Source organism: Suricata suricatta, chromosome 12, assembly GCF_006229205.1.
Source record: "Suricata suricatta isolate VVHF042 chromosome 12, meerkat_22Aug2017_6uvM2_HiC, whole genome shotgun sequence".
Classification (NCBI taxonomy): Eukaryota; Metazoa; Chordata; class Mammalia; order Carnivora; family Herpestidae; genus Suricata; species Suricata suricatta.
In genome coordinates this window covers 76,755,105-76,767,529 of record NC_043711.1, presented here as the reverse complement: position 1 = coordinate 76,767,529, position 12,425 = coordinate 76,755,105, and the positions used below count along the sequence as shown (strand labels likewise).

The window sequence follows — 12,425 nt, the reverse complement described above, 5'->3', positions numbered from 1 at the left end:
GCCAATGTTAGAATTCTAATCTTGTGAACGATGTAACTAGCATTATTGAGTGCGGTGTGTGTGGAGACATTGTTGTGTTCATGTCAACCATCTCTCTAATTCCTACAACTCTGTAGGAGATATTATTGGTGCCCAGGACACAGGACCCACCCCAGTAGCTGCAGGTATTGGCTCCTGAGAGCTTACCTCTGGGATCTTCTCTGGGAGACTGATCTTGGCTAATGGGAGCTTCCCTGTGGAAGAAGCCTGGAGAGAGTATAACCAGACCTGGGAACGTTCTTTGGTCAATGACTTACTGATTTGGGGGTGTAACAGCTCAGCCTCTTTGCTTCTGGGAAAGACAACTCAGGGGGCAATTTTGTGCTCCAGAGATGGAGCACATGGGATCAGGCTTCTGAAGCTAGATTCCAGCTCAGACCACATCCAGTTCAGCTTTGTCCTCGGCTCTACTGTTTCTTACTTCCTCTTACCTGAGAACCCCTCTTTCCACCAAATAACCCGTGCACACCCATATCCCTGTCCTAAACTCTGCTTCTGGAAAACCTGACTCAAGATGAATCCTCCATAGTATTAGCTTGAAGTCACACAGCTTGTGAACCATGTCATCAGAACTGGATGTTCTGACTTCCAAGTTTACATTCTCACCAGTTCAACCTTGCCACTTCTCTCCATCTCTGGGTATGGGGCCTTGTGGGGGCTAAGTAATATGTCTAGTATTTGTTCTCCTGAGCTCACCATATGGGAAACATTAAATGTCTGTATTCCTAGCAGGATTTTAGGTTCCTGCTAACCTCGTCCCTCTCTGGGGGCTCACAGGAGTAATGACTCAAGCCTCAATGGGTACGAGTGTTCCCTGTTGAGTTGCGAGCAGGCCCTGTGACTGTAAGGATCCAGGAGGCTGGCGGGACTGAGGGCCACCAGTGATCAAGTTCCTAGGTAGAGGGCATATAGATTTGAAGCTGGCCTATGATGTCTACTCCCCCACCCAAGGTCTATCCTGCCATCCTGGGTGCGAGCACAGCAGGAAAAGCTGGTTCTGAGTTCACAGCCTCCTAACACCTCATATGCTGAGTGGGCTGAAGGCTTCATATGCTTTATCCTGTTTAATACTCATACCATTTTGCAGATGAGGAAACAGGCTCAGAGTGGGTAGGTGCCTTGGGTCAGGATTGCCCATCTGGCAAGCGGGAGACTCAAGTATTGGGGCTCCTGTGTGTAGCACAGATGTCATCTGCAGGAATTTTTCCAATCCCCACCGTGAGAGCCTTTATTCATGGTGGTCTTTTCTGGAGGGCCCTACAGCCCTCACTCGGAACAACTGGCTGATTGGGGCCAGTCTCTGAATATCCAGCAAATAGACTGGGCTGCCTTTTCTCCAGACACACTTCCAGGAAGAGTGGCCCTTAGACCTGGGTGCTTGGGGTCTCTGGTCTTGTTCGGTGCTGCAGACAGAGTTTTTTAGACTCTCTGTGCTGAAGGACCAGGTTTTAAATTTCCCATTCTGCTGCAGACCAATGTTTTTGTAATATACAACAAAAATGAATTTACTAGAGAAGTGAAATGTAAAAGAAAAACACACAAAACAAAGCCCCAGTTTTTGCTTAATTAGAGTCAAAAGACAAAATTAGGTGGTCAAATTGCTATAAAGTTCCTAAATGCTTCCTGGATTTTGATGCTAACCTAGTTGTGGGCCTATAACACACAGCTCTGGGGCTGGCGGTGCTTTGTGGAACATGCTTTGAGCAGTGCTACTTTAGAGGGCACTTGCTCACTAAGGGTTCTTGACATCCTGTCCCCTCCCTCACTTCCAGGCCACACTTCCAGGACTTTGGAATTCTCTATTGAAATGTCCTCATCCTTAGAGGGTTAATATCCAAAATCTGTAAAGAAATTTCCAAACTCAGCACCCAAAATACAGATAATCCAGTAAAGAAATGGGCAGAAGACATGAATAGATACTTTTCCAAAGAAGACATCCAGATGGCCAACAGTCACATGAAAAGATGCTCAACATCACTCATCAGCAGAGAAATACAAATCAAAACTGCAATGAGAGACCACCTCACACTGGTCAGAGTAGCTAAACTTAACAACTCAAGAAACAACAGATGTTGGCAAGGATGTGGAGAAAGGGGAATCCTATTGTACTGTTGATGGGAAGGCAAGCTGTGCAGCCACTCTGGAAAATAGAGTGGAGGTTCCTCAAAAAATTTAAAATAGAACTACCCTGCGACTTAACAATTGCACTACTAGGAATTTATCCAAAGGATATAAAAATGCTAATTCAAAGGGGCACATGCACCCTAATGTTTATAGCAGGGCTATCAACAATAGCCAAACTATAGGACACCTGGTGACTCAGTCAGTTGAGCATCTGACTTTGGCTCAGGTTATGATCTCACAGTCCATGAGTTCGAGCCCCGCATGGGGCTTTGTACTGACAGCTGAAAGCCTGGAGCATGCTTCAGATTCTGTGTCTCCCTTTGTCTCTGCCCCTGCCCCCCACTCACACTCTGTCTTTCTTTCTCTCTCTCTCTCTCTCAAAAATAAAAAAACATAAAAAATTTAAAAAAAGAACAATAGCCAAACTATGGAAAGAACCTAAATGTCGGTCGACTGATGAATAGATAAAGAATATGTGTTTATATATGCAATGGAATACTACTTGGAGATGAAAAAGAATGAAATCTTGCCATTTGTAACAATGTGGATGGAATTAGAGGGTATTATGCTAAGCTAAATAAGTTAATCAGAGAAAGATATCATATGATTTAACTCATATGTGGCGTTGGAGAAATTTAACAGATGAACACAGGGTAAGGGAAGGAAAAATAAGATAAAAAGAGAGAGGGGGCCAAACCAAAAAAGTCTCTTAAATACAGAGAACAAACAGGGTTGATGGGGATGTGGGTGAAATGGGTGATGGGCATGAAGGGGGGCACTTGTTGGGAGCAGCACCGGGTGTCATATGTGAGAAATGAATCACTGGGTTTTACTCCTGAAGCCAAGACTACACTGTATATTAACTAACTTGAGAATAAAAAAAAAGAAAAAGAAAAACAAATAAATGGCCTGATCCTCTCACTGTGCCCTGTGTGGCCATCTTCTCTGGGTCTGTTCCCACAAGGTTAGTCCATGCCATTGGCAAGCATGCCCGGGGAGACAGAGTTATGGGCAGAGCTTGGACCTGAAGACTGAATCGTCCACAGGTGTGCAGGCAAGTCGTCCCTGTATGGTGCAGGGCTGCTGTGAGAGGTGTGTGGGCTGCACCTTAGGGGTCTCCCTTTGTCATCTTGTCTCACCACCCCACAAATGTTAAGGGCAGACCTACTCTGGGCTTATGATGCTTCTTGCCAGGTTGGGACTGATGAGAAGCAGAGAGGTGGGGACCAAGCACTCGGGCTCTGACAGTCACCACTGCTCACTAAGAGTGGCTCTCTGTGCCCTGACCACCGACCCCTTGTTACACTGAGCCCACAGACACTGATGGCCAGCCCTTCTGGCCAGCCATGTCCCTGCTTCTCCAGGCCTCACACAGCTTGTTCCCTCTCTTGTGTCACACCTGGTTGGAGCTCTTTGGTGCTCCTGATTTCTGGTCTGTTTGCTGTCTCGGGGGCTGACCCAGCAGTATTCTGAGGCCCCTGGAGGGCAGGACAGCCTCCCCCACGACCCTCCAGCTCTGGGGACACATACACAGTCTTTCCCAGGGAAGTTCTCTCACCACCTGAACTAAAACCACAGCGTCTTAGGATCTGAGCATTTGCTGTGTATCCATTTCCTCCACAGGATGTTCTCCAAGGGCAGGGACCTCCTGTGAACTACACGTCTTGCTAAGAGCTTGACCCTCTACTTTCTTTACCAGGAATTCCAGCTGGGTTTTCAAGTCTCAAATATGCTTGGAGTTGGCCTCATGGCCCACCTCTTTCCCCACACCTGGTACATACTTATCCACACACATACTTTATCCACATGCTCATGCTTATTCACATATACACATGTCTATGTGCACAACTGCACACACATTCACACACGCACAAGTACAGACAACCACATCTGTGCCTGTGCTACCCTGTTGTCTGTCCACTTGGCTCGGATGGGGCTCAGCAGATGGAAAACCTGGGGCTTCCGGACTCTGTTTTGCCAACTGAGAGGCTGAAGCGCTCTTATAACTTCCAGGGGCCATGTGCTTGATAGCATGAGATAAGTCCATTTTTCAAGGCTCTAAGCCAGACCAGACATCCTGGCCTTCCGGGGACACAGTGGTTGATAGAGTGCCAGGGCATGGCTTGCTTCTCTGTCTTCAGGAGTGGGTTGGCAGCCTGGGGTATCTTTGAGGTTGAGGGGCTCGGAGCTACAGGGGTTCTTGAAGCCTTCCATCTCTGAACCTTCCCCCCATCTCCTGCATGTCTATGCCAGCGTGAGTAAGCATAACATGTTGGGGCAGCCCCTGGACCAGCTGGCAGAGGACATCTGGAAAGCTCCATCTTCGACTGCCTCAGGCAGCCTTAGAGGTCAGAACCACATGCTTTGGGAAGGCTCAAATTGATAGTGGATGTGAAGGTGCCTTGCAAACTGTAAAGTGCTATGCATCATGAGGGAATGTTCGTTTTTAAGATCACAGTTGAGCCTTTGTTGTCTTCTCAGTGAGTAGGTGACCTTCTTTCAGGGCCTTTCAAGGATGAGGCCAGCCAAGGGGTGACTCTTGGGCAGTCAGCCAGATGCTGAGTGCCCATCTCCAAGCTTGGCTGTTGTGTGGTCTGCAAGGAAAACAAAAGACAAGGAAAGAGTAGGGGAAAGTCTCCCTGCATATTTGCAGACAGGGCTGTAGATGCCAGTGGTCGGTCCCCTCTTGGGCCATTGTGCCTCTCACAGACCCTTGGAGCAGAATGGCACTTACAGAACCAGCAGTGATTGCTCTTAGACAGTAGTTATGGGTCATGATTATGGTCATAATAGAAGCTGGCAATCAAACCCACGAGATGCAATCAATTGCCTTGTGTTTACTATGGTTACTTAGTATGATGGTCAGTCTTTTGTGTCAACTTGGCTGTGTCACAGTGCTTAGATATTTGGTCAAACATTCTGAATGCTTATGTGAAGGTGTTTTTTTCCATGAGACTAACACTTAAATCAGTGGGATTTGAGTAAAGCACATTGCCCTCCATGTGGGTGGGCCTCATCCAATCACTTGAAGGCCTTAATAGGACAAAGACTGACCTCAGCTGAGCAAAAAGGAATTCTGCCAGCAGACTGCCTTTGGACTTGAACTGTAACTCTTCCCTGAGTCTCCAGCCTGTCGGCCTCCCCCGTCAGATTTTGGACTCACCATTCCTCCACAATTACATGAGCCAATTCCTTAAAATAAATCTCTCTCTATTACGTGTACACACATCCTGTTCATCTGTTTCTCTGGAGAATCCTGACCAATAGGCTTATCTTCATAGAAGGATAGAGGAACAGAGACACAGGATATCCAACATCTCCATATCAGGAGGGCTAGCAGACCCCTCAAGTTCACAGCTTCTTTGTCCTCCTTGACCTCAGCGGGTGTATCTGGCAGTCACAGTGGGAGCCAAGGTGCTTGGGGGTCACCTTGACACAGAAACCACAGCTTTTGCTCTTCATCAGCTTTTCATACTATGTGAGTCAAGTAGGCCCAAGGCCTGCAATGTTTCATATTTACTCCCTGGTTCCAGGAAACAAGGCGGTGGGAAGAGGGAGGTCAAGGTCACTTCCAAGCAGATCTAGATCTGATGTTAACCTTCTACTCACAAGGATGCAATCCTTGTTGCTGACAGTTCTTGTTGTTCCCAGGGCCTCTGCTTGTTATGATTCATGGGTGAAGCAGAACCCAGAGGAAGACAAAGTAGTTGGCATTTCATTGTTGGTACTCAGGAAGAGCTCTCAAGGAAGCCCCTTCCGAACAAGAATTGTGCTTGCCAGAGCTGGGCTTTGTTGAGACATGAAAGGGTTTTCTAAGTTTTGGGAAGACTCGGTGGTGTCCTGCTTGAAGTCATGGCATGGGGGCATGCAGGTTATGTCACACAGTGGGGAAGGCAGGGGCAAGACCCTTTCTGGGCTCCAGGAAAGGAGCTATGGGTGGGGTGATGGGAACTAGAGTCCAGACTTGCTCCTTTGTTTCCCTCTTGGTCAAAATACTGGGGGTGGGGTGTATGTGTACCTGATGGGACACATTTAGAAACTCCAGAGTAAACAGGAGCACCTAGTTGCACACTGGGGAAGAGGCAAGTGGCCTGCGCCACCAGGGAGAGGTCATGATAAAGTAAAATTGATGGTGAGGCTTGGTTGTGCTGAAAGGCCCTGAGATTTCCCTGCCCAGCCCTGCTCCAGCCTCCCATGGGCGCTGTAGGGCTTGGAGGAGATCCAGGAACATGCCTGTGGCCCCTAGAGAGCGGCAGGGAGGGGACTTAGAGGAACATGCCAGCTAGGGGATCACTGTGAGGTCAGGCAAGGGGACTCCCTGACATCATCCCTGACAGGAGCTGAGAAGCGGGCAGTGTGGTGTCAGGGGCCAGGTTGAGAGGATGGTTGAACCTCCTTTAAGGGCCTGTAGCCCCCATGGCAGTTCAGATGGCTGCTCAGCCCCAGCCGCAGGGTGTAGCTCAGCCTGGGAGGGACTGAGATTGGGTTTAGCAACAGCGTCCCACTCATTTGTCTGGAATCTCTTATTTGCATCCAGATGACCTCTTCTCACCACACTAAGTTTTAGTAAGCTACTACTGGGGTCAGCACCAGTTCCTGATAATGGCTGATGTGGAGAGCAGCCTGAGCCTGAGCTCTTAATTCAGCACCAAGGCAAGTTAGTGGGCAAGCCCCGGCCATTTATTACCAGAGGGCCAGCTGGAGAGTCGGCAGCCTTGGTGCTATCATGGGTGGTCCCAATATCACTTTCCTTTTCCTTTCTGATCAAAATAATAAATCCTTTTCCTCTTCCTCGGAGTTCGGAGCAGAGAGCACTGCTGAGATGGTGGACAGATGACCCACAAAGTCCCCAAGACTCCAGTCTGATGAAGAGAAACAAAGCAATCTCAGCATCATGACAGGTTCACAAGAGAACTCCACCTGCTGCCCCCAGTGGGGTCCCCTCAATGTCCACATCCATACTGTCTTCCCTGCAACATGATGAAGGGGGCTCCAGGGTGTCAGAGTCCTTTCCCAGCTTTGAATTCCTCCATGGCCTTGGTTTAACAGGTGCTGCATGTGTCAAGGTGCCCTGCCTCTCCTTGGCGCTCCCTGTGCCTGTTTCCTCACCTGGCTGGGTTAACCAGACCAGGAAGATGACAGTAAAGAGTTGGTTGCAGGGGATGGAGACCCCACGGCTCAGTGTTACACACCTTGAGAGCCCTTGAGGGGCTCTGTTTACACACTAAGAGGGAAGTTTCCCTTGGGTTGGGCTCTCTTGGAAAGAGGCCAGAGACAAGGATTAGAGTGTGAATAATTTATTTGGGAGGTGAGGGAAACTTTGATAGTCAAAGGAAGATAGCCAATGAAGAATGTGCCACTGAGTCCATTCCCAAGTGGGCAAATGAGGCTCAGTCCCATTGGAGAACTCTGGGAGACTGCACTTTGGAGTCTTCCCACTTGAGTGGTGAGGGAGCTGGGGTATTTGTCCACCTGTCCTGTCCATTATGGATAGAGGGCTGTTGCTGGGGTAATTAGCTTTCAAGCACTTCAGACTGCTTCTATGTGTGGGCTGAGTGTGCTCCCACAGTCAGAAAAGCCCACCACCAATGGGTGGCAGATGTTCCCAAGGGGCACCCTTCAGTGTGGAGAGGTGACTACAGAAGAGAGATGAGCAAGGACTGAAAAATACTTGCTCCATTGCTCAAGCTAGTTCTTCAGCATGCCTTCCCTGTCTGTGACTTGCTCCTCCCTTCTTTCAGTCTCTCTCTGTCTGGAGCTCCCCTTAGAGACCTTTCTCCTACCCACAACTCCCAGTCACCAACCACCTTCTCTGGGTTGGTCCTTCCTGGGTTGTGCCCACCAACTCCCTGATCCCTCCTCTCCTGATTTAATGGCATAGCCTAGTCCCGGGAGGCCTGCAACTCAAACCACAGTGAGTCTTCTTTATGGACAAACTCTTCCCTACCCAGACTGATGTAGACTGCTCACCCGCTTTCCATGGTTCCCTATTTTTTTCAGGATGAATCTTGCTTCTCTTACTCTGGCACCTTCACCTTAATGCTAATTTCTCTCTTCAGATTTATGTTTCAGAGCTCTTTTATGTCCCATTTTAATCAGTGTGTCCTGAGCACTAAATCTGTAGTTAGCTGTCTCCGTGTTCTACCACATCCCACTGCGGATATCTTGCCTTCCTTCTCTACTTGGTGGAATCAGAAATCACATGAGCCCACACTGAGTCCTCACTTATTATGATTCACAGGTAAGGCAGAACCCAAAAGAAAGGGGCGCATGGAGAGAGGGAGAGGGAGAAAGAGAGGTGCTGGGAGCCATTTCTGAAGTAAGGCAGGTTTGCAAGGCCTGGCCTCCCACTGTCAGATGGTGACAGGCATCTACCCCCACTCAACCCCCACTCAATTTCTGCTTGAGTACCGACCCCAGGGTGCCTGACTGACTGATATCAGGAGTGACTTGCCTTCTAATGCTAAAAATATATGAATTGTACCTTGTGAAAAAACTTGTTATGGGAGTTGTTCTTTTGTGATTATAGCAGCAAATGTTACATTTCCTGAGAAAACCTGTTTTTCTTCTGCTTGAAAACAGGCAATTGACCCCTGCTCACAGAGACCTAACTCTTGCCTTTGCTATGCTAAAAACTTTGCCTTATATTTGAATGTTAAAGATCCCTTCCTATCCCATATGATAAACATCTAGTCACCTACTTCAATCTCTATTGGTAAAGATTATGCATGAGTCTTCCACCAATCTATGTTCTGCTAAGTTTTTACATGCCAAAGAATTTGTTATCAGAAATTATTGTCTAGGGCAGTTGCCACTTCTGTTTTGTATCCAATACATTTTTTCAATAAATAAAGCTGATTCTCGGGTCAGTGCAGAGATGCCTGCCTGGTGAGCAGAAAGAAGCCAAGGCTCTCTCACTTTCTTTTGCCAACACCATCCATCCTTCAGGGGAGCCCTGGACCTGCTAGAGCTAGACTCCAGCAGAGAGGTAAAGAAGAGAAAGGGAGAGGGAGAGGGAGAGGAAGAGAGAGAGGGAGAGGGAGAGGGAGAGGGAGAGGGAGAGGGAGAGGGAGAGAGAGAGAGAGAGAGAGAGAGAGAGAGAGAGAGAGAGAGAGAGAGAGAGAAACACATCAAAGACAAAAGAGCACTTCACTGAGATTCACAGATTTCCCGGGGAACTGCCAGTCAGCCTTGTCTGGCTGAACACACTAACATGATAGAAGGGAGCCTAAGCCAGAGTAGAAGCAAACTTTTCATCATAGAGAACCGTTCTGGTCATTGTCCTATAAGTAAAAATAAGGCTGGAAATTAGAGGGATGCAGCAACGCAGGCAGGTCTTGGAATGTGGCCAACAATCCCAATTTGAGTTCACATTGAAATCGAATATTAGTGCCACTGAATTGCACACTTGAAAATGGCAAATTTTATGTTAGGTATATACATATATTTTTTTTTTACCACAATTAAGAAATGCAGGGGGGGGGAAGAAAAAGAAAAGAAAAATGAAGAAGAGAAGGGAAATATCTATATACTGAAATCCCCATTCCTAACAATTTAGAATAATGTACTTGTACTTCAATACATCCATTGAAGAATGCAATGGATGAAGGAGAAAAGTTCTGGGTGATGTTGATAAATATTTTTTACAGTTTTTAAGACCCAGTGTTCTGGCACAAATCCATAAATGGATCAGACAGAAGGCAATTTCTGGAAGAGAGGAATAAGCATCTGGACAATTTTTATAAACACCCCCTTGGCACCAGGATGGTGTACTTGCTGCTGACGTGTTTTGGCCAGTGCAGGAGCAGTCTAAAGAGAAGCATGCTGGGTATGAGCGCCAGGCCTGTCCTCAGTCCCACTGAGCAGGGGAGGAAGGGAAACACTTTCTTGCTTCCTACCAAACCCTGCTCCCAGGGAATGATCAGTTTGGTTGAGTGAGAAAGGTTGGAGGAAGTATAATGTTGCAGAGATGGTCCAGCTTTCTCCCTGTGAGTGGAAACAGTCTCAGGTCCTCCCAGCTGGAGGAAGGAATGCAATCCTCCCCAGCTTCCTGTCAATAGCTGGAGTCTCTGGCCCCAATTTAGCCAAGGCTTTAAGGGCAAACATTGTACCTACTTTTAGGAAGCCTGGAGTCAGATAGGGAAGAGCTCTCACTGTCCTCAGGGGCCTCTGGGAAGTAGAAATGTGGTTGAAAATATCACTCAGGGACAGGAGTTTCTGGGGGAAGCCAGGAAATGTTTGCTTTTCCCAAACAAGCCTAAGTGAAAACTACAGTTTCCAGGCAGCCTTGGTCAGTGAGAGGACCTAGTCTGTCTCCAGAAATCTGTGGGAAGCAAGAACTGAACCCACCCCTCAGCTAAGGCCTTCCCATTCCTAAAGATCAAAATAAACTGGACTCAACTCCCTAGTGTCACAGGCTCTGATGTCCCAAAGCATTCCCTTGGTGATTTCTGTGTACCTTAGAGGGCCGCCTTCCTCACGGTCCTTTTGGTCCCAGCTTCTGTATCCAAACATCAAATCTCTACTCTGTTCCTATGTAATAACCTGGGTACATGAAGACCTTTCACTCTTTCCCTCCAAATTGCTGCTATACCCAGATTCCCCATATGGAGGGTTTGAGGGGTCATGTACCCATCTTCCGCTGATCTCCAAAGTTCTCTCTGCCTGTGTCTCCCTCTCCCCCTTCCCTCACTCCCTCTCTCCTTTCCCTCTCAGGAGCCAACTCTGTCCTTGTTTTAGCAGAGTACTTTTCTGCCTCCACTTTCAGCAGATTTTGGCACCTGCTGAGGGTCCTGCCCACGGCTGCTCTGTTCCACCCCAACAGCCTTCTCCAGGCAAACCTCCCAAAGAAACATGATGCTCTTCTCAAGAGGACTTCTGATCAATTCAACTTTCTCCATCTCTTTAATTAGAAACAGTTTAGTCAAACTGGAAAGAGGCATTTTATCAATTAGCCAAATTACTATCTCCTATAGGATAGGGTAAATCAAAAAGAGAATAGAAATAATTAATCTTGCAAATATTTGAGACACAGAATTCTCAAATCTTCAGATCTAAGACATTTTTTAAAAAGAAGAGTTAAAATGCAAACCCCATCAAAGTGTGTTTTAAATCAATGCTTCTCAAATTTCAGTATGCACACAGATCCCCTGGGGATCTTGCTAAATGCATATTAGAATTCAGCAAGACTGAAGTGCGGCCGAAGGTTCTGCTTTTTCTTTTTTAATTAATTAATTAATTAATTTTTGGGAGAGAGAGACTGAAGGAGTGAGAGAGAACACAAGCAAGGGAGGGGCAGAGAAAGAGGGGGAGACAGAGAATCCTGAGCAGACTCTGCACTAATAGTGCAGTGATGTGGGGTTCGAACTCATGAACCTGTGAAATCTTGACCAGGACTGAAACACAGAGTTGGATGCTTAACCAAGTGAGTCACTCAGGCGCCCCAAGTTCTGCATCTTTCATAAGCTCCCAGGTGATGCTGTTGCTACAGGTCACAAACCATACTCTGAAGAGTAATCATAGACCAGTGGTTTTCAAAGTTACGGCTATTTGAATTACCTGGGGGAGCTTAAAAAATATTAATGTCTGGACTTCAATATTCTCATGTGATTGAGAATGGCTGAACATTGATATTAAGAAAAAATCCACCTTCAACAAATGGTGTTGGAAAAATTGGAGAGCTACATGCAAAAGAATGAAACTGGACCACTTTCTTACACCATACACAAAAATAAACTCAAAATGGATTAAAGATCTAAATGTGAGACCTGAAACCATACTAATCCTAGAAGAGAACACAGGCAGTAATTTCTCTGATGTTGGCTGTGACAATTTTTCTAGATAGGACCCCTGAGGCCAGGGAAACAAAAGGAAAAATAAACTATTGGGACTACATCAAAATAAAAAGCTTCTGCACAGCTAAGGAAACAATCAACAAAACTAAATGTCAACTTACTGGATGGGAGAAGATATTTTGCAAATGATATATCTGATAAAGGGTTAGCATCCAGAAGTATATAAAGAATGTATACAACTTAACACCCAAAAAACAATCTAATTAAAAAAGACAGAAGACATGAATAGACATTTCTCCAAAGAAGACACACAGATGGTCAATAGACACATGAAAAGATGCTCAACATCACTCATCATCAGGGAAATGTAAATCAAAACCACAATGAGATATCACCTCACACCTGTCAGAATGGCTAGACTGAAAAAATACAAGAAATGAGTGTTGGTGAGGCTGTGGAGAAAAAGGA

At 46.6% G+C, this 12,425-nt stretch overlaps 1 long non-coding RNA gene across 3 annotated transcripts in view; it reads left to right on the top strand.

Moving 5' to 3' along the window:
* The window catches only part of LOC115273212, a 42,838-nt gene that overhangs the window by 22,947 nt on the left and 7,466 nt on the right, over positions 1 to 12,425 (top strand). The window contains exon 5 of one of the 3 annotated variants that reach the window (XR_003900743.1): positions 6,962 to 7,193. The exons of the other annotated variants lie outside the window; for them this stretch is intronic. This is a non-coding gene — a long non-coding RNA (uncharacterized LOC115273212). Of the gene's footprint in view, positions 1 to 6,961; positions 7,194 to 12,425 lie in introns of those variants that run through there. 3 annotated transcript variants of the gene reach the window in all.